At 42.4% G+C, this 21,028-nt stretch overlaps 1 protein-coding gene across 3 annotated transcripts in view; it reads left to right on the plus strand.

Annotated features, from left to right (window-relative positions):
• The first annotated feature begins 7,291 nt into the window (after positions 1–7,291).
• Prosap (prosap) overlaps positions 7,292–21,028 on the plus strand; it is a 37,824-nt gene continuing 24,087 nt past the window's right edge. Inside the window, exon 1 of one of the 3 annotated variants that reach the window (XM_066298200.1) lies at positions 7,292–7,522. The gene's annotated coding sequence lies outside the window, so the exon portion shown is untranslated. Of the gene's footprint in view, positions 7,523–18,578; positions 18,807–21,028 lie in introns of those variants that run through there. The other 2 variants (XM_066298201.1, XM_066298199.1) reach the window with 2 other exon arrangements.

Consider the following 21,028-nt stretch of genomic DNA (forward strand, 5'->3'; position numbering starts at 1 on the left):
CCCGTTTCTCATTTCACCCTTGACGTGCCGAGAGCGCGCGCCTGGACCGCCCCGCTGAGCTACCGTGCAGCTGTACGGGACGGTAGTCTTTGGGCGCAACAGTTGCACATGTGCCCGAACGGAAACCATTTGTGGTTTGGTTTCTTTGGCAAGGTCGGCTACCAAGATTTAAAATTCGGAGGCGCAGGTACCGGGCCAGATTTACAAAATCGTTTGTAGGATTTTTTATTGCATTGAAAAACCACGTGCTGCGCCATGATACATCACGACGGACACGACGTGAGTGAGACAGCAAAAGTCGGAGGTCATTTAAGCTTTTGCGCCAGATGATAAAGTGCTGCGCCACTGTTACTAAGTGACGTGGCCTCTATCATGTTCAGAAACAATAAGGAACCAGAGGCGTAAGAACCGGGCCAGACTTTAAAAACATTTCAGAGGACAATTTCTATCGCGAGTAATAGATCTTTTAGGTTCTCGTAGGCAGGGTGCTAGATTGTGCTCAGAAGTACGGTTTTGGCTGCCTGAACTAATTCATCGGGGACAATTCTGGGAATCACGGAGAGTCGGAACTCCGGGTATAAGATATCCGGTGAAGTAAAGAGATTAAAGTGCGTGCACCAGTTTGTCAGGAAAACCAAACACCGCTTTGAAAATTATATAATAAAATTATTTTATAGCTATGGGATGAGATTATACGGTGATTGTGGCCATGGGGCGCGTGCCCATAACGTCAATGATATGGGTAGATTTCGAAATTTAGTGAGCCAAATTTTAGGCAACCTTCCATAGTGAACCTCGCAATCTGGCCTAACCTGTACTCAATCGATTTAAAAAGGGCATTCGAGAACATCGAAAAATCCCCTAACGGCGCAATTTGTTACACAGCACGGAACCTCGCTCCTTGAAGATTTCGAAGTCCCAAATGGAAAGAATGCGAAGGGACATTAAGGAGGACAACGAGCAATGCAGGATACCCGCCCATGAAAAATAGGCTCACGCAGCAAAATACCCATTAAATCACTTTATCGTTGTTGCGGCAAACGAGGCTTTGCAACTCGAGTTTATCGAACTCAAAAAATAATGCAAATTAACAAAATATTGCATTGGGCACATCGAAGTTTCGATGAAGCGTTGACCCCTTGGCCGCTCCGAAACGTCTAATACCTACTTATTCTGCTGACAATAGCAAGTGCAAAAATTACGCAAATTCTGCAAAAATGAGGTGCATTGTCCGTGGTGTCCTTCTAAGTTGCACATATCATTTGAACTAAGTCGCCATTAAGTGTCAGTTTGGTTCCTGCTGGAGAACGAGAAGCCGCAAGTCCGAATCCGCTGAAAGCGCAAGAAGTGTCGGGTGCGAGTGCCATGATGATGGGTTGCTGCGATGGTAAGGGGATTCTCAAGTAGTTTTTTTTTTTGTGTGGTGATTCTCAAAAAGCGAATATAGGAATGGAGGTCAAACAGGTATTATGAAGTTTGGCTGCATCGCCGGCGAACGCACCGAAAGTGAAATTTTGCAACTGTGTCACGATTAAACGATGAACGCATACTGATTATGTAATCGAAAAGTAAGAGCAGTTTTATTGATTTGTGTTGCCGACTTTGATGGATGGAAGATAAATTACAAATCAAAGCCTCTCATCAGGTATGGCGAAGCACAGAAAGCAATCGCAATAGCTGCAACACTTCCAATAGTTCCTAACAATGTCCCAGTGGTTGTTCGCTCAGCCCCCCTCCCCCCTCTCCTTCGCCGCCCCTCCCCCGAACCCCTCGGTTCTCCTGAACTTTTTTAATTAATTCCTGAAAGCTTTCGGCAGACTAAGAAGCGAGTTTTAAATCAACAAACTGGGAGCATCTCTTCGTGAAGCTTGTTTCAGCAAAACGTCGCATCCATCGTTTAAACGCATCCAACAAAGCTCTCTGGTAACCATCGACTGGTGAAAAACTTGCGGAATTGCAAACGGTAAAATTAAATCTAAAAAGGGATTCTCTTGCCGGCAGGATCTTTATGGCTTATTATCACTTATATAGAAACTGAAATTGCAAATATTTCCATAAGAAATCATCGGCGAGCTTTAGAAATATTAAATCTCAAAAACTCGTTTATGGGGAAATTTGTCTTCTGATTAGCGAGTCGCGATGGATTTTTAATCATTTCCTGCCCCTGGACGGTCCCTCCAGTCTGGCCACTGCCTGACATACCACGAATTTGAGAAAACGTGTGATGTGACGTAGTGGTAAGTCTGAGGGGGATTTTCTCTTCACAACAGCAGCAGGAATGCTCCTACATCCAAATAGGGAAAACTCGTCTAAATATTGCATAACGTTACTATCTGCCTGTATAGGGGAATTTGCGTGGGTTCCTTAGACACAGGCACGCATATCTCCAAGATATTTACATAACGGCTTTAGGTGATATGATCGGTCAACTACTGACCTCTCTAGGTAACGTACTTTTATTGATGTCGCGCCTCATGGTAGTTCCCTATGGAATAATTCATGCAATTTAATTAAGACAGTGGTTGGGACCCTACAGCAGCCCTCGTCGAATAATGGCACCTGCAGTAGAAAGTCACGCGAAAAAAATCATTCAAGCGAGTTTTGAGCAGGTTCGTTCGGATTCCAGAGGAGATTTCATTGAATTCCAGCAGTTTGTTCAGGTTAGTCCACCTGCCCCGAAGTAATACTTGTGGCGGTTCGACGAAGGGTGGGGCGACGGCGAACCCCCCCTTTCATCGGAGGACAATTCTTAGCTGGTAGGCAGCTAGGACTCGGGCCGTTGGTCGAGGTTCATGGAATAGTGGGGCGACCTTGAACCAAATCCAGCACGAACCGGCCATAGAAAACTACTTCGGACAAATATGTACATTCCAAAGAGAGAATGCTCCTGCAGATGAACGGCCGGGCGTCTTTGGAGGATTTTTTTACCTCTTGAACAAAGGTCTGTTCAGGTTAGTTCACGTTTATCACGGTCCTGCGGCAACTTGAGACCACCGAAAACTTTCATTCGGGCCAGTTTTCAATGTCGAATAACTCAATTGAGGTCCTGTTGCCTTTGAAACGCAGTTTGAGGCCCTTTCATTTTAGAGCAAGTTTCAATATCTCGAAAATGAAGTATCTGAGAAGCTAAAACGGATATCTCAGTGCGATTTGTTTTATAGATCTCATCTCGGCGATTCATATCAGAAATTTTTGGGAAAAATTGCTTTACAAATCGGAGATCCATCCGTCTTTGAAAATGTCCCTTTTCAAGCCAATTTACAAGGTTTGGAGTGACCGAGAGAAGATATTGATGAGCTGAGCATGACACACATCGGCTGATCTTTTTATGCTGAGCGCGCTCTGAAATTTTAAAGACTCTTAGATACGTCTTTGTTCTTCGCGTCCTTAACGCTCGCTACCAAACTGAGCTTGGCCAACCAAAAACCCCACTGCACACCCGGAAGTACTGGACGAGGTACTCCGTTTATTATCCATTTTTTCAACTTGTTGAACTCTGCCTGTATGGGTGTGTTATAGGCGATCGCGTGGCATGTTTGGTCGGGCGAAGTATAAGAAGTTTTACGTTAACGATCCGCACATGCACACCTTGACGCTAACAACTTAAGGTAAAATATTTGGTTGATGCGAAGAACCAATTACCGTCCACTCGTTGCATAAGCTAATTCTTCCAAAGTTCAACAAACTATCATTGTTGTAGAGGTTCAAGTTCATGTCGCGCAAGTGTCACGGATTATTAATCCAGACAATAGTTAACTTTTTATCTCGCGAAAAAATCGAATAAGTCCACCTTGGCAGTTCCTCGTTACTTTACGTTCATCGGCTTCGATATTGGGTTGGCGAAATATCAGGGACGTATCGGTACCAAAAGAGGAATTGTTTCTTTGCGCGCATCTGAACCGATTCGACTCTGTCCTCGATACATTCTACAGTACTTGACCAATCAGTAACTCTTAGAAGAATAATAGCCTTAATAACAATTCTTTATAAGAATAATAGGTATTGTTTCAGATTTTATTTTCTGCTCTGTCATCGCTCTTCGTCGAAACTTACTTCTCAATTTAAAACCTTTGCTGATTACCATTATGACTGGTTAATTTATCAAGCGAAGCAGGGCCGGCTTCTCGACATTAGCATGTAGCGTAGTTTATGACCGAACTGATAAATTCCCTCATAAAACGACTTTTTGCTAGGGAATCAATCTCGAAGCATTTTTTCCCGTTGGGAAATAAAATGAAAAAAGTGCGCCTCCACCGGGAATCGAGTCCGGTGATCCGTCTGAGCGGCGTCACTAGCGAAGTGTCGGATTGCTGGCTGAGGCCCATATTCGCTCCTAAGGGGTGCCGAAATTTTTTTATTTTGTTTCCAGGCAAGACGAATTGCCGTCGAGCATAACCACCACAAGTGACAAGTTTCGATGGACGCTTCGAGCAGAATCACAAGCACGGGAATTAAATTAAGATTTTACATTTCGCTCCTGTCAATATAATTGAAACAAAACTTGGTGCGGTAAAAACTCGATAATGTTTCCCGCAAATTCCAATGCCATTAGTGCATAATGCGTTCCTGCTACTTCTAACAGTACCCGTACATTACCAGTGACAGTACCGCTTCGGCCGCCTTTCCTTATCGAGGGCAAACTTTGCTATAAGTACAGATGCGTCTTGAGCACTCGTTCGCTCTTCAGAAAATGGAAAGATTCCGATGAAAACGTCGGGGCACCTGGAAAATACGCGAAAAAAAAAATTGTCCTTAATAAGAAAATTTCACTTCTGATCGACATATTGCGCGCATAACAATTTTGCACTTTATTCTGCAACTGTAGCAAAAACCGGACACTTAATTTATGGCTCGATCTTATCCACAGATGCAGATTATATAGGCAACATTTTAACAATCAGATTTCACTTTGTATAGACAAGTCGTTTATTAGAAACATAATATGGTGCATGTGGGATAATAACTTTCCTGCGATTGCATCACAAGGAAAGTGAAGTAAAAGACGTTTTAAAATAATTACAACTGAAAATATATCTGATACTCCCTGCTTTGTGCTCGCCATGAAGTGTCGAGAGACCACTGGTGGAAAGGAACAGTCCACTATTTAAGAGCAGCTAAATTAGATTTTTACATATTGAGCGAATCTCTTCCTTGCCGATTGATAATACTCGTCCATCAAAGGCCTCCTTCAAGGGTGCTGTCTAACAATGGATTATAAATCATTCATGAAGAAAGAAACCATTTTTCTTGTAACGAGGCCTTCGATTACTTAAAACAATATATTAAATCGTCGGGCTCATGATACGTCTCCGACAAATTAAACGTTAACCTGTTTGATGAATTTTAAAATTTCTCAGTTCATATGGGTGATAAATTTCTTGAAATGCCCTCGATGACTTAGTGGCGTAGTCATCATAAGCCAGGCTCGGACTTGAGTACTAAATCCAACAAGAGTAACTGAATATATGTATTCGAGCTGTAAAAATTTCCCCGACTTTGCGACGGTTCTCAGAGGTTTTCGGAAAATTTCGCCCGTGCGGCAACGCCGCAGGGTAAAAACCTCTGCGCGGGGCGCAGGCGTTGCCGTCCCGTCCTCGTTAGTTAAAGACTTTCTTGTGCACTTGCCAAAAGGGCATGAAATTCCATTTACTTCCGCCCGCCTGTTGACGATAAAGAAGGGCATAACAAGCTGTCGAGGAAGGTTCGTACAATCGTCCCTGCTTTCGAGGAAAGAAATCTTCGATTTCAGGGGATGTTCTATTTCGTTGATTGGTTTCGATTTGTTCACGAAATTAATTGAGAAAAAAATTGTTTTTTTTGTTGTGAATATGCCCGGTTTCACTTGAGTGGGAAAAGCAATCGGCCCAGTCCGGGCCGTGGGATTTGGGATTTGAAATCGAGTGAAATTGGCCGGAACTCTCTGGAGATTTACAGGGTACCAAAATTTTTTGCGCCCTAAAACTGAAAACTGGAACCGATTCTTTCCAGAATTTACTACAGCCCTACAGTCATAAGAATTTTTTTGAAATTTGGAACGTAGTTTCAGTGAAACGCAGCCCATCAATTGACATTTTCAGCCACGAAACGAGGGATTTTTCAGACTTTGCCACAAATTAGCAGATACGTTTTTGAGGAATCTTTGATGCCAGAAAAGGAGTTTTTGGAACTTCCTGATATTAATAGAAATTTCTAGAGTTTCCAACAAATTTTAGGAATTCACGAGTGCAATTTTATCAGCACAAATTTCATCGAGACTTCCCGTCCGAGCCCTTATTTAAGCACAAATATTGTTCTGAGCTGATGATGGTTGAGAATGCTGAGCAACCCCGCCCCTCCGCGATCCTTCTCCCCGTCCCTACCCCTTTGCGTTTATTTTTGTTTATTTTATTTATTGTTTCAACATTTTCCGGCAGGAAAAAGCATTTGCGACCCGCAAATAACGGTTTTTACAACAAATCTTTCCAGCCCACCTCAGAAAGTTGTCACCCAGTGACCCCAAGTGCACCTGAAATATTCCCAAGCGTTCAACTAGTTACCATACTCTCTCCGAAGAATAATTTCGAAATTGCGTGACTATCTAAAGCTCATTTATCCGACTTGGGTTAAATTTTTATCAGGATGCGTGACAGGCCATCCTGCGAACTTCTACAGGCAATTGAGCACTGCTCGAGGCTCAATTACCGGACAAGCAAAATTAAATGTTTCAATTAAGGCTTGTTGGGGTTTCCAAACCTTCTAAGTGCGGGCAAACACAAGAGAAATCTGTCTCTCGAGTTTGAGACAGTTCGCGAGATATCCGAGATGTCTAGACTTTGAGACAATAATCAAAGATTGAGCACTTATGCGACATTTAAAACCTGTATGTTAAAGGACGCTTTTAGCACACCGGAACTGGGACATTAATAAATGACATAAAGTCACTACACGCGGTGTTGCCGATTGAATTGGCAATGCCACTTTGAACTCAATGATCTGCAGGAAGAGCCAATTTGCATGCATAAACTATGTGGTGCATTGAGAGCCCTTTAATTGATAGTGTGTGCCTAATTTTACTCCTCCCTATCTTGAACCGAATCCAGCGCCCATGTGCACACTATTGCCGGATCTCTTTAAACGGCAAGTATTAGCCTTCGGACCGTCCGAACATCTGCCCCCGCACTATGACCGGCTGAAGCCGTTCCGATTCGGCCTCTGCCTGTGCACTACGGTTCTCCCTCCTCCTGCTAAAACCCCGCAAGTACAATTTCGGGCACTCGAGGAGGCGGCAACGTCGCAATCCACCCCAATCCCAATATCGCTCCAGCCATCAGCGACACAGCTACACAGCAACTGAGCAGCGCTGGTTCGGGGTCAGCTATCGTCTGCTCGGACGGTCGATTCGGTTTCTTTGCTTTTGTAGAAACGGCTTTAGCTAGTAGTGCAGGTGCTTTTTCTTTGTGTTCATTGGATTTCTGGACAAGTGCCATCGATGTATTTTTGGATATAACCCGAAAAGAGGAGGAACGTAGCTGGGAGAGCGTATGTAGGTCTAAAGTTCGTTTGTGCATGTATAATGTAATTTTAGGAGGGTGAGAAATAGGAAAACGGGTTGAAACCTCGATGAGGTATTGAGCTGTCCCGGTGGTGGCATGAAGACCCACTGCCATCCCTTAAATTGTCAATTTGAGCATCGGATGCGGTCGAAGAAAGGTTGATCGTCACATGCGCTTATGGGCAGAACTCTCTGTTACATGAATATGATAATATCCGATAATTTCCCGTATTGATTGGGAAATTGAACTTTTATGATGAGTAACCTTTGAACATATTCAAGGTGTAACATATCTTCATGGAGATACTTCAGGGTTCAATAGTACTGTGTGAAGTAGTAAAAAAGTGCTAACAAACCCGTGGTCAAAAACTTACCATTTTGGAATATGGGGTGGTAAAGTTTCACTTTCTTTCTCATATTTTATATTTTTTTCACATATGTCTGAAGGTATTTTTTAAATATTTTGCACACCTACCATAATCGTCGGTATCCGTTTGCAGGGTGTCATATTTTTTGGGCCATTTTATGCTTTGGACCTTTTTTTTTAAACACCCTGTACGAATTCTGACAGCAAATTTAAATTACCTCTTGAGTTTTTTTACCTTTTTGCAACGTTTTCGTATGCTTCACGGTTTTCGTAAAATTTGTAAAAATATCTGTCGATGTAAACCAAGAATGTAAAGAAAACAAGGAAACTTATCAACTATCTGAAGTAGTTCGTAAAATTTAATTAAAGTTCTTAAAGTAAAAATAAATCTAAACTAAAACTAAATTATAAAAACTGTTGATAGCGTCTTACGCTTGTGTGTCGAAAATGGTGCATTTTCGACCATGGCCCTATTAGCATTTTTTTGCTGTTTCGCAGAGTACCATCGGCCGCTGAAGTATTTCCATGACGATATGTCACACCCTGTAGAGCATCAACTACCTATTAAAACCGCGATCATTGAATCGATACCTCGGACTAATAAATCATCATAGTATTAAAGGGAGGAATTTAATAATGCGGAGTTCAAATGTTGTGGTTTGGGCGGCGAATTTGGCAACTTTGTAATGCAAAAATCAGGGTGGTACTAGGGGGAAAAAGTAGCGTTGCGGAACACCCTGTTTAGCTCCTTTAACTCGAGCACTCCTCCAAGCGTGTTCCGTTATGATGCGCTACTGAGCAATATGTGTTTCGAACTGGGGATATCCCGCTATAAACAGAATACTTTGCCGTAACATCTAACCAGGGCCGTGCCATGAATGGTAAAAAAAATTGAATAAAATATATCCCACTTAGACCTACCTCTGGAACTCAAGTACGCCGCTGTCACACGAGGGGTCATGTAAATTTAAAAAAATACCAGCAAAAACCCGTTCTATCTAGACCTTTTAATTGAAAAATTCCTACCAGCTCATGGAAATTAAGGACGTTACTGAGCATCGTAAATTTCAACATTCCTTTATTACTAGAAAATTTTGCACAGATATTTGAACGATCGCAGGGCCGGACCACGAGGGGAGAGAAAATAGAACTTTGATTGGAAAATTTTCCGAAACCATCTGGACCATACAAGGGCAGCGTCCAGAGGGGTCACGGAAGCAGAAAGTGCATTTTATTCCATTCAGGTTAGTTCGAGTTTAGATATGCTACCGGCATCAAATGCCTCACACTCCGGACGCTCATCTGTAACTAGAAACGTTTTGGAAAACGTCTGAACAATATCAGGACCGTATCGTTGATTCCCTGCTAATTAAATGCGCCAATGAAAATTCTATATTTCATCTTTTGGACATTTATCCGCAACTAGGAACGCACCTAGAATAACATCAGAGTCGTACCGAGTCGAGCCCCGCAAGTGGAAAAATCAATTCAATCTAGTTCTGCTGGCTGTGGAGCTCCCTAATAATGGCCTGGAGATTTCACGCTTCTGGTCGTCCTGCATGATTAGAAAATTATTAATTTCTGCAATATTTACATATGAAAGTGCTTCCTGAAAACTGCGTTTAAGTTGGGTTATTGATCGAATGAATCACCATGATATAGAGGTTTTGTGCGAGATTACTGCAATAATTACTACCTAGAGCCGTCAGGGCATGCCCGATGTGATTAGCCCAGTTTCGATCATGAAGCGAATCAATTCCGGGCACATGCCTATTTTCGCTTTTATGATATTTGGACTTCCTGATCTGCGAAACGGGCCAGATCGGTCGTCCGTCCAGAGGATCCGGCTACGCGAGCGGACGGGACGAGAAGGCACATTGAATAGTCATACTGCTCATTATCTCTGTGGCAATGCCGCCGATTCTAATGGCGGTTAATCTAATTAATGACTTGGCCCAATTCCGGGCCCTCGTGAAAAATTTTCAGTAATTAGTTTTGTAACTGCGCCCGTTGCAGATGAAGTTCGTTACCGCCGTGGTTACAGCACCAATCCTGCAATGTAACACAATGAACTGGTGAATATTTGCAGGGGGCAATCTGCATGCGAACTCGTATCATTTCTTTTCGAAGAACGATCCCGGAACACACCGATCCGATCGGAGACGGGCGGAAATCGCATTGCGTTACCGTGCGTTTACGTTAAGCTCGCACGTAAATTTCGGTGCCGTTAACCCTATTGGTTTGTTATCGTTGGGGGCCCCCGTTTACGGTTGTCGAAATTTTCCACGTGTAAACGAAGGCCCGACGCGATTTTACGTGCGATCGGGGTGAACCGGCCCAGAACGTCCGTCCGATATTTGATACCCAGACCGTGCCTGCAAAGCCCGATTCTGGTTAAACCTCATAAATTATAAGTAATTTATAGTCCGGTAAATATGCATTGACATGTGCTTATTAACAATGTAACATAGGATTTCTTTGCCTTTTTTGATCGCGTCTTAACTGATACCATTAAAAGCGGTCATCAATTCTTGTCTTTAGAGCCTGCCTCGTTTCTGCACCTAAAGCATGGCAGCGCCCGCAAAAACTTTATTATGAGCAATAAGGCATCTTCGCTGACTATTATAAAAGTGAAAAAAAGATGAGTATTTCGATTGCCAATAAAGACTGGCACTGATATTACAGTGGTATGCGCTAAGCGTGTAATTGAGTTCACGTCTAAGTGGTACGCATGACATAAATCACTTCGTGGAAAATGGTTCTCTTCGCAGCACCTAATTGCGTTTTTAAGGTCGGATTTAATTTAAGAAGCGCCCGGAAATTTTCCCGATGGAACACTGCGCGAGTACCACACATATTGTTATTTAGAGCCATTGATGGCCCCGGCGATGGTATCAGTGTCGCCAAGATTCTCTGTCGGTCACTCGATTTATGCAGGAATTCCGAGCTGGTAGTACCAAGTTGTACGGTAGCTGCTGCTCACAACTTAGAATCGTATCATATTATATCATCTACCTATGTATATGGGTAATTTATGAAGTCTAAACGCACTAAAACCGTCGGATTAAAAGATCGCATAAAGGTGTACACTTCGAGAGCGTACACTTAAATGTTGGCCATTTTTCTAATCTCTTTTAACTTTTTACATGAGCCATAAAGATAAATATGGGAGAGTTGTGTGCGTGCTCGCTTGCAGAGACGTTTCGTCGTAGAAATTCGTGTCTAACGCATCTGCAGATGAGCTCGGAGCGCGAGGAAAGGCATGGGGGCTCATCAATTTCGGCGAAAAACGTGGCCGGGACGAGTTTGACAAGTGGCCGGAACGGTTGGGAACTTCTGGAAGTGGCAGGAACATTTTCGTGACCAACGGCACCAGAATCAGATCGGGAAAAACATCTGAGTATTTGCCCGCATTTGGGTGCGGCCCCGTCTCCCACGACCCTACCGCTCTTTCTTTTTTTTTTTTTTTTTTTTTTTTTTTTTTTTTTTTTTTAATTTATGACCGCTCAAAATGCCGCTCGTACTGGGGTTTTCATGGCTCCAATCAATTGAAACCAACCACTCGTTTCCTTGGCTTTTCAACCACTTTCGGTGCGGCCCAAAAGTGTTTTTCGACGTCGCGCCTGCGCTACTGGTTTTGACATCTGTTTCTAATGCAAGTGAATCACGAATCTTAAGATTTCGCACGGAACTGGTCCCCGTCCCAAACTACCGCTGACGTTGGTGGCGCACATTGTTTTTGGAATCGACTAAAATTTCAGAAAAAAAAGAGAGAAAGTTTTTCGTAATTTTTCGTCAGTTTTCAAATCCTCTAGGAGCGCCACTGGCTTAGACAAAATAAATGGTAAATTTCAAGTTTTAAAAAAGCTTCTTCAAGGTTCTTCATGAAGTCGATAAGCTTAAAAGTGAAAAAGTACGCATGCAGCTGCTTCTAACAGAAACTTAAAACCAAGAATTCCTACGTAAAGACGGGACGCTGCTTGGCAAAGAAAGTCGTTACGCCTGTGTCTAAATGCCTTATAACCCAATATTTAAGTTTTTGAGCTTTTCCCGGGCCCCTCCAGTGGCGTGCAAGTATGGCTCTTGTTTTGTCAAACTGAAGGCTTCCGCAATGCTTTTTCCGTCTGTGAAACTTACACCTCTGGGCCTTGGCTTTAACCCCTGCTGAAAGCTCATTTTCTTCATTAAAAGTTTCGCTAATTTTTCGGAAAATATTCCCCTGAATCGTTGGAGGAGATACGTTTCTGGACATCGAGAGGCCCTGCTCCTCCGTCTAACCGGAGCTTATTTGACTTGGCTACCTTCTCACTCGTTTGCAGACTCTTCGAGAGGTGCAGCCTCTCTCGAAGGGCGAGGATTCGCAGAAAGCTCCCTTAAATTCATATCCTTCCCAAATTTTCTAATATTTTTCCTAGCATGTTGGCGTAACATTTACCGCTGCAGAACCATCTGCGGCACTCCGAAAGCCTTGCCGGTTACACAACATTATCGCAATTTAATTTAACAGCAAATTGTTTATGAGTAGTTAAACATTTTATGTAAAGCTTGTAAACTAATGAATTTATTTCGAGCCATAAAGAACGCTTGGCAGGGACTCAAAGGCGTATATGCCGCGAAATCGTATTAAACTTTTTCCATATCATCGCACCCACGCAGTACCACCCATATAAGTCCAAGAGCTGTCAGGTCGAGTTTTTGTGATAAATTTACATGTAGGAACATTTTTAATACCGACGAAGAACAGCTGGCTTGAGCGTTAAATCATACTGCGACATTTCGCCAATATTGTAGTGCGCAGTAAAAAATATTAACGTATTGACAAAATAGTCCTCCCCAGGGCAATTTGGGGCTACCCCTCGGCTTTTGTGGCCTCCTAAAAGCAATCAAGAGAGGTAAAGTTAAAATTACGATTTCGATGCAGGGCTGGGGCGAGAATTGCAGGGTTGAAATAATGCCGCGTGGGAAATAATAGTCTGGTAAGGGTGTTCTTACCGTACGCCTTCTTATCAATGCTTTGGTGATACTTCAAGAGCCACTTGCAGAATAATAGAACATAATTTAAGCACTTAAACTGAGAATGTTATGGGTGTTTTATATCTATAGATCCTGCGAATCTCTTGCATTAGCGCCGTAAACTTGGGACATTAAATATCAGCTTATAAATTACATAGACAGAGCGCTATAAGTTAGCTATTAAATAGCTAGCAGGGATGGCACTACGGAACGTCGTTTATTTACACTTCTTTTATACGCGCTGATTAAACCGTGTGAAACCTAAAACAGTTCTGCTCATCCAAAGAATTATGAACTCTCAGGGTGAGTAATTTAAAATGCATCCTAGTGAATTTCCTCGCCGGAAATTGGAAAATCGATTTTCCAAATGTCCCCTTCCCGTCCCTGTTTTTCTCCCTCTAAACGGCAAAACCTCAAATTCCTTCATTAAGCAGAAACCGTAAACTTAAAAACGTTTCTTGCCTAATTCTTTTGTTTGGAACACGTATCTAGCGCCGTTAGCAGCAGCAAATGGCTTTAAAACGCCCATGGAGACCTGCGAAATATGAACCCGAGTTAAACCCATAAAAATGTTATTGGATACAATGCAAGCTCCTATACAGGGTGGCAAAAACACCGAAGGCTTATGTTTTGACAGTTTGTTGCTATGGCACTGTGGCCTCTCTTAGTTCAGGTTATTTCGAGTTAGTTGCTGCAACAAACGTGAAAAGCCTGATTTAAGTTCCTCCATAATTCTCGATTCCAGTCGGTTTAGGCCCCCCCCCCCCCAAAAAAAAAACGTTCACATGAGGTAATTTGAGCTAGTCAAAACTCTTCCATTGCGGTCAATTCACATTTAATTCGGGTTAAAATAAAAACGAAATAATTCAAGGCTAATTCAGATTATCGAGGAAATTTATGGCGAAAGTGATTAAATTTGTACTAATTTAAGTCACAGACTTAGATTTTTTCCCAAAGCCTGCACGCGCTGCAGTGGACTATTGGGACACAAATAAATCCGGAACGGGGCCTATCACGTCAAGGCGTGTATTTGCATGACGTGTATGTGTGGTGTGTTTGATTTAAGGGGCAATCGATGTGCGTTCGATGCTACTTCGTTGGAGGAACTGAGATTTTGCTGGAACGAATGAGAGAGGTCCGGGAGAAGAAAAGGGCTCGCCAATAGAGAGATTTCCAGGCAGGAAGCCTCGGAGCTCCCCTGATATTCAGAGGAGTGAGATACCAGAAGGGAAGCGACGTGCTCACAAAGGAATAACGACCCCAATTTAGGGCAACGGTTTATCGAAAAAATAGTCGAAGAAAGGGTCCAAATAGAGACAGTTAAGTGAAACGTTGTGGCGATAGCTGATTAAACAGCTATAAAGACTCCAATTTGGGGCAACGGCTTATCAAAAAACAGTCCCGGCAAGGTCTAAATTGTAGTCGTCAAGTGAAACATTGTGGAGGCAACTGATTACATAGCTGTAATGACCCCAATTTGTGGTAACGACTCATCACAAAAAGAGTCTGAAAAGCACCCGAATTGCAGCCAATCAATGATACGCCATCAAGAGCAGAAAATGTAGCCTCCAAGTTACCCCAATCTGGGGACAACAGGTAAAGAAAACAAAAAAGTCTGAAAACGGCGAAAATCGCGATCGTTCAGTTAAATCATGTAAAGACAGCAGATAATGACCCGAAACAGTTTCGATATGCAGAGCAAAAGTGCTCTGAGTGAACAGGAGGCAAAAGAGGAAAAATTTGTGAGGTACAGTGGGGGAGGTCCAGGGGAAGTTGGCAAATGGGGCGGCTGGTGATGATCACCGTCCGGCGTTGAAGAGTTTTGCGACAAAACCTTTAAACCCAATCAGGTTTTTGACAAATCAATTTCTACTTTCACTACGCACTCATTAGGAAATACACAGTTATTGAACAAGGTCGAAATCCATTTTTGTCAACGCTATATTGCCATAACGGCGTTTTTTGCAGAAACATATCTCGCGTTATTAAATGAATACATTAACGGATTGTTATAAATAACAGTAGGAATTGCTATAAATTCCGTCATTGGTGGTTTATTCAGCTACGTGCACGGACCGCACACACTTCAGCCCCCTTTCACAATTGGATGTCACATGTCCTTTACGTCGGATTTCCAGGAGGCCACACGTGACTTTTCGGAGAAACTTCCCCAATATATCCTGATATTGTTCGAGAGGAAAATGGCAATTGCCACTATTTTGCCGTCCCATGTGTTTAATTGGTTCTAATGTGCTTTTTCCGCACAGTTACATAACACAACTCTATTACACATTATTGCGTCACTTCAGAACCAAATCGAAATATTTAATAGCGAGTTGGTTCTGGTCTTTTAACAATACCGTCTGTCCCCTTCGCAAATTCCTTATCGGGGTTCGTAATAAACCTGCATGGGTTGTTCGCCATAATAAAACTAAACTCAACAATAAAATGCTGGACGCAATAACAGTAAAAAGAACATAAATTACACCCGCATACGTTTAGACAGCCAATGATGCCGTACATACTCAATTCCATTATACCTGTAGCACAATATGAGGTATAAATTTATGAAGGTTCTATGTTCTTTACCAATTAGACTGCCATCGCTAAGAGGAGTCATGTGGACAATATGCAAACTGATACGTTTGTGTTCTTGAGGATACCGCTCGATATTGTGAACCAGCCATGCAAGACAACATTTGATCCATCGGTAAATAACTGTACCAGATAGGGACTGGATGAACTGCAGCTTTACGTTCAGGAGCCATTATTTCCGAAAGCTGCCCGTAAAAATCAAAACAGTAACGAGGCGCACACAGGGCGCACACCTTATCGCACACGAAGATTTGATGTGGGGGGGACGGGGTGCACACCTTATCGCACACGAAGATTTGACGTGGGCGGGACGGGGTGCGCGAGAGGCGCGCACCATTCGGCACCGCGACAATGGGGTGGGCCCACTACATTGCGCCAAAAGTATCTGACGAAATAATGGGAGCGCGCACGGGGCGCACGCCATAACGCGCACCAAAGCGTTTGATGCAATAATTGGGGCCACACAGGGAATACACTTTATTGCGTCAAACTCCTTGATGCCATAAGGTGTGTATCCTGTGTCGTACTCAATCTATTAGTAAGCTTGATGTGTTTCATTAGGTAATAATTATTATTGTGAAAACGCCGCCACAAGAACTATTTTAATTAATAATAATATCCTGCCAGTCACATTATGTTGTGATGAATCTTTGGTGATGAATAGATCCTTTTCTCAACTACTTTTCGCGATGTTTGCCTGTTCCACAAAGCAGTATCGCGTGTTAGATACAAATCCCCATTAGGCTTCCAGTTTCTCGCTTTAATTAAATTTTAATCGTGTATAATAACTCTGACGTAGTACTACTACGAGCATGAAATATTCGATATGTTTTAATAATTCATGTAGCAGCACCTTTAATTGGTTTCGTAATTGTATCACACATGTCAAATCGAACGCGTTGGTAACTTAAGCAGCCACAATCGCTTGCGTAACGATTCTATTAAAATTTGATACGTTAATCAGCATTTATGATTATCATTATGGTACACGAACACGTTAGATTGCCGTGATTCACGATCTGTTTTCAAATTACGTCATTTTTCTGGGCACAGCAGGTAGTAAACCAATTTTTTTGCCACCGTAAACTACCTACATAGCTCTGTGGTGAATATCGGTGTCCCTTATTTGGGCAAGAGTGAGATAGCTAGGAAAATTCAGAAGAAAAAAAAAACTTCCAAAATAATACAGCAAATGATTCAACGCCAAAAAGCAAATCCACACTTCACGCTTATCAACGGCTGCAATCCGTACAGGTAACCGTTGTGCAACTGCTTGAAATCCCGAGCAGAAACGATGCTGTAATCTCGTTTAACAGTGATAATGTCACCCCCTCCTCCTTCCGCCCCTAAGATACCACATTTAAATCAATGTGAAGGGTAGCGTGTCGTTCAGCGGGAGTTCCAGCAGTTGCACAACTGCCAACTCCGTTCACAGCAACGTCGGGACAATTTAGAAAATCCTTCTGATTCCTCATTCTAAAGTGAGCGTTCGAACGTCCTATATATGTCCGTATAGGTTTTCCCTTAGGATATTCTCGGACTCCTTAAAATTGGCTTTTGGATATTTCCGTCGTGTCCAGTTACAAGTAATCTTTTTTCCGGTAACTTCAGTTAGGTTTATGTTGGGCTCTAGATATTTCGTAATATTACGTTCTAAGGGATGGGACTTTGAGTTTTCTTCCTACAAATTTTCCCTCCATTTAGGGGAGTTCCGCTCAGAGCTTCTCCTTCCTCTGAATATCGAAACTACGCACGTAGCTGAAAAGCGACATCCCCGAACTAACCTGAATTAACCCGAACAAGGACAGATAGACACGCGCGTTCGACACGACAGACCTGACACCATTTGACCGTTCCAGTTCTAAATTTGACTTCTTTTCGCGTGGTGAATTTTCACAATTGTTTATCTGTAAATGCAAAAATTGCGAGTCAGGGATTCCATTCGGTGGATCCTTTCCAGGGCTCTTTTTGCGATAAGCCGGTGCCTCATTTTGAATACTTGGAATTTTTGAACCCGAGCGGGAAAATTCTCAAGCCACGGCATATGTCTTATAGATAGAGATGACACTGATTTACCTGACCTGATATCGAAATCTGGGATAACATTTAAATACTAAAATATGCAGCAATTCACACCAATACGCGAACTGCCTGAATTTTTATGCTAATATTTCGACGAGACATTTTTGTACGTAATTTCGTCAACATCAGATACAGTCTGAGAGGAATTTTTCCTTGTTTGGTCGGGAGAAAACCCTAATGCTCCTTCGGTTCCTCTTTGAGTTGGAAATTTTTGAAGTTATTCATCTGAAAATGGAAAAAAAACGAGAGGCATATCGAAAAGGACACGCATAGGTAGACACGAGCAATTTGTTGCGTCTGATATGCCGGATTTGGGCCTACGCGACCTCAATATTTCAAACTCCTAGTTTGATTCCTTTGCGAACAACGAATTTTTGAAATGATCCGACCAAAAATGGAAAACTGCAAGTCGACAAAAAAGAAGCGGCCTCGTGAACCACGACGGAGAGACATGCGCAGTTCCCTGCGTCCAATCGACCAGACTTGGGCCTATTTGACCCCATGGAATGGTGAATTTTTCAGAGACATTTTCCTGGGCAACTTCTCCCATGCAGCCTCGCCGGAACTTTTTAAGGTTCGGATGGCAGAAAACCCATAATGCCCCTCGTTCGTAAATCAAAATTTTATTCGCGTGTAATAATAATTTCCTCGAAGGAGATACAATATTTACGACGTCTCGCAAGTGCCTTGGAACCACATGGAAATAGGGAATACCTTTCATAACGACCCCCGTAATCGGCTCTTTAATCCATTTAAATCTTGAAATGTTAACACTTATCGTGATATAAATCGGTCTGAAGAAAATGTAATGTAATCGTATTCACGGTTTAAGTACCATCATATTCAGCCTAAGTTGTGCTTTGTTCATGTACTATCAAGTCGAAAGGTAGATTTTACAGCGAGCTTTAAACGATTATTTACCTTACGGGATTTGAGAAGAAAAAACGATTGTGTGTGTATGGGAGAGAACTGTAGAAATCGCGCTGATCTGGCTAGTTGTTAGTAGGTGCTCGGTATTCGACGAAGAATGGTAACTCGAGGAACCCGTAAGAACCACTCCAAGTGAACCGTGATACGGTTTTGGCGCGTGAAGGTTCAGTGGATTTAAAAATCGCTTTTTGATTAGCTCGGTGCATATAAGTATTATTACTCCTGCTGTGACCTTGTTGGATTATTGTGCCGCTCCATGAACCCAGTGGATTAAAATGTGCACCTAAGGTGAGCTCAAACATTACCTGGAACCCACCATGGGAAATTTATCGCCGAGTGTTGCATGTCGCTTAAAGGGACACTTCAGTTATGAAAATGTCCGCATTATCTCGATGAGTGTTCAAACGAGATTTGCCAGTTAAAAGTATGCCAGAATCTGACCAATTTAAATGCCGCTAATTAACCAGTTCCAAAACCACTATTTTCGTGTTCGACAAAAACTCAGGCATTTTAATTCAGATTGTAACGACAATTTAATGTGCTGTTCTGTGTGAAATGTGTGTTGACCACCTGAATTCGCCATATCCGCCACTGTGGAAATTTAAATCGGGGAACCGTTTTCTGCGTGCGGTGCAAGAAAATTTGTTTGACTACCTGAACTCATTATTTCTGCCACGGTGGAAATCGAAAACGAGGAGCGTTCGCTGCGCACGCCGCAAAAGTTCGATTTCCAATAATAGTTAATTAAATCAATAAATGATACGGAAAAGTCAGAAAGCTGTTCCTTTCCCGTGCCACAAACACTAATCTCGATTCTTATTTTCCTCGCCTTTTTACCGATTTGTCATAAAACACACAGCATTGTTGTATTCAGTATCAAAGGAGGTCAATGTGTTATTTAAACAAAAGGCCATTAAAGAAAGTGATTACAAGTAAAACAAATTATACAGAAGTGTTTTACAATGGTAGCGAAAATTGGTTCACGTTGGTCGGTTGGATGGTTCAATGTCTCAATGAGTTCCCGTGGCAATATTCTTTGCGTCCTCACTCGGGATCCAGTGGGACGAGCGCGCCGCACTGGAATGAGAGGTGGTGACCCTCACTATCACACACAATAAGAGAGGAAATTAGCGGTTCGATTGAGGACTAATAGAAACAGGATTTCGCTGTTTTTGTTATTCGCACTTAAGTCGCTATGCGCCGAAACCGAGAAAAATTATTGCTTCACTCCTGCTCTATTTACTACTGAAAATGTTGTTAATCTACTGCACTTCAAGCATCAAATTTTAATTTGTGAAGGTGCTTTGGTTTTCGTTATTTAAACGCTACGGAACTTTCTTTCCTCGCCTACCATCAAATTACTATATCGATACCGTGTGAAGTATTAGCCTGGAGTATGCTCAATCTACTGACGAAAACGGCATTAATCTACTGAGAGAAAGTTTGAGCCATCAAGCAAATTGGGAATTCACTTTTTGATCCGTTTTCGGGGCTTCCTTGGGAGTTGTCTTGCTTGCAGTCGAGTGACTGCTAATGTGAAACTGTAGCTTTAGATCTGTTTGAAAAGCGTCATTAATCTACCGAAGACGAAGTTTACATCGCCGAGTGGTAGTTGAAATTCACTCTTTGATCCTCTTTCAAAGTTTCCTTGGGCGTTACCTTGTTCACAGACAAGCAACTGCATTGGAATGGCCAATCAGCCTGCTGCCCGCCTGTTAATTCCACACACACCGAACCAATTTTCACTGTTTTGAAGGGTACGTTGGATTTTTGCAAAATGCAAAAACCAGTGGCGTAGCTTGTGCCTAAACGTAGAATTATTTTTTTTTAACTTCGCACTAACACATTAGGGGATTGGGCACCCTCGGTTCTTAAATTAAAATCTCGACGTGCGAATTCAAGAATCCGCGTCGTAGCTGCCTAACGAAAGACCACTTTTACATTCCATCAAGTGAAAAATTCATAAAACGGAAAGCCCTGAATGTGACAAAACAGGGCTAAAAAACTCTAAAGGGTCTGAAAATTGCTCCTCCAGCTCCATTTCATATAAATTGTTAAAAACTGGGAATCCAAGAAAGTTGTTGTCCAAATTGTAGCTGGAAACCTCTTTTAGACGACGCTGAGCATCTCATAAACGCAGTGCTTCGCAGGGGAGCGGGGCGAGACTCGACGGGAATTGGGATAAATTAAGGGCAACTGGGGGTGCAGCGATCCGAAGGAATCGCTAGATTCTCGCAGGAATAGACCGATAAATGGCCTGAAAGGCTCCTCTGCAAGTGACAAAAATCTCTTGTTTCAAGGCATATTTGCAGCTCACATTTCCAGCTTAGTGCTACAATTTTTATTTGCCCTTTTTACGCGGACTTGTCACAATATTCCAACAATAATCCAATTTCATAATTAAGCAGATTTGCAAACGTTGTAAGCTAAATTGCTTTGTGCATGCATGCGGAATACTATAAGTGGATTTGGCATCAAGATAATTGAAGTGACCTTGTTGAATACACTTC

This window comes from Euwallacea fornicatus, chromosome 30 (assembly GCF_040115645.1).
Source record: "Euwallacea fornicatus isolate EFF26 chromosome 30, ASM4011564v1, whole genome shotgun sequence".
In the NCBI taxonomy this organism is placed as follows: Eukaryota; Metazoa; Arthropoda; class Insecta; order Coleoptera; family Curculionidae; genus Euwallacea; species Euwallacea fornicatus.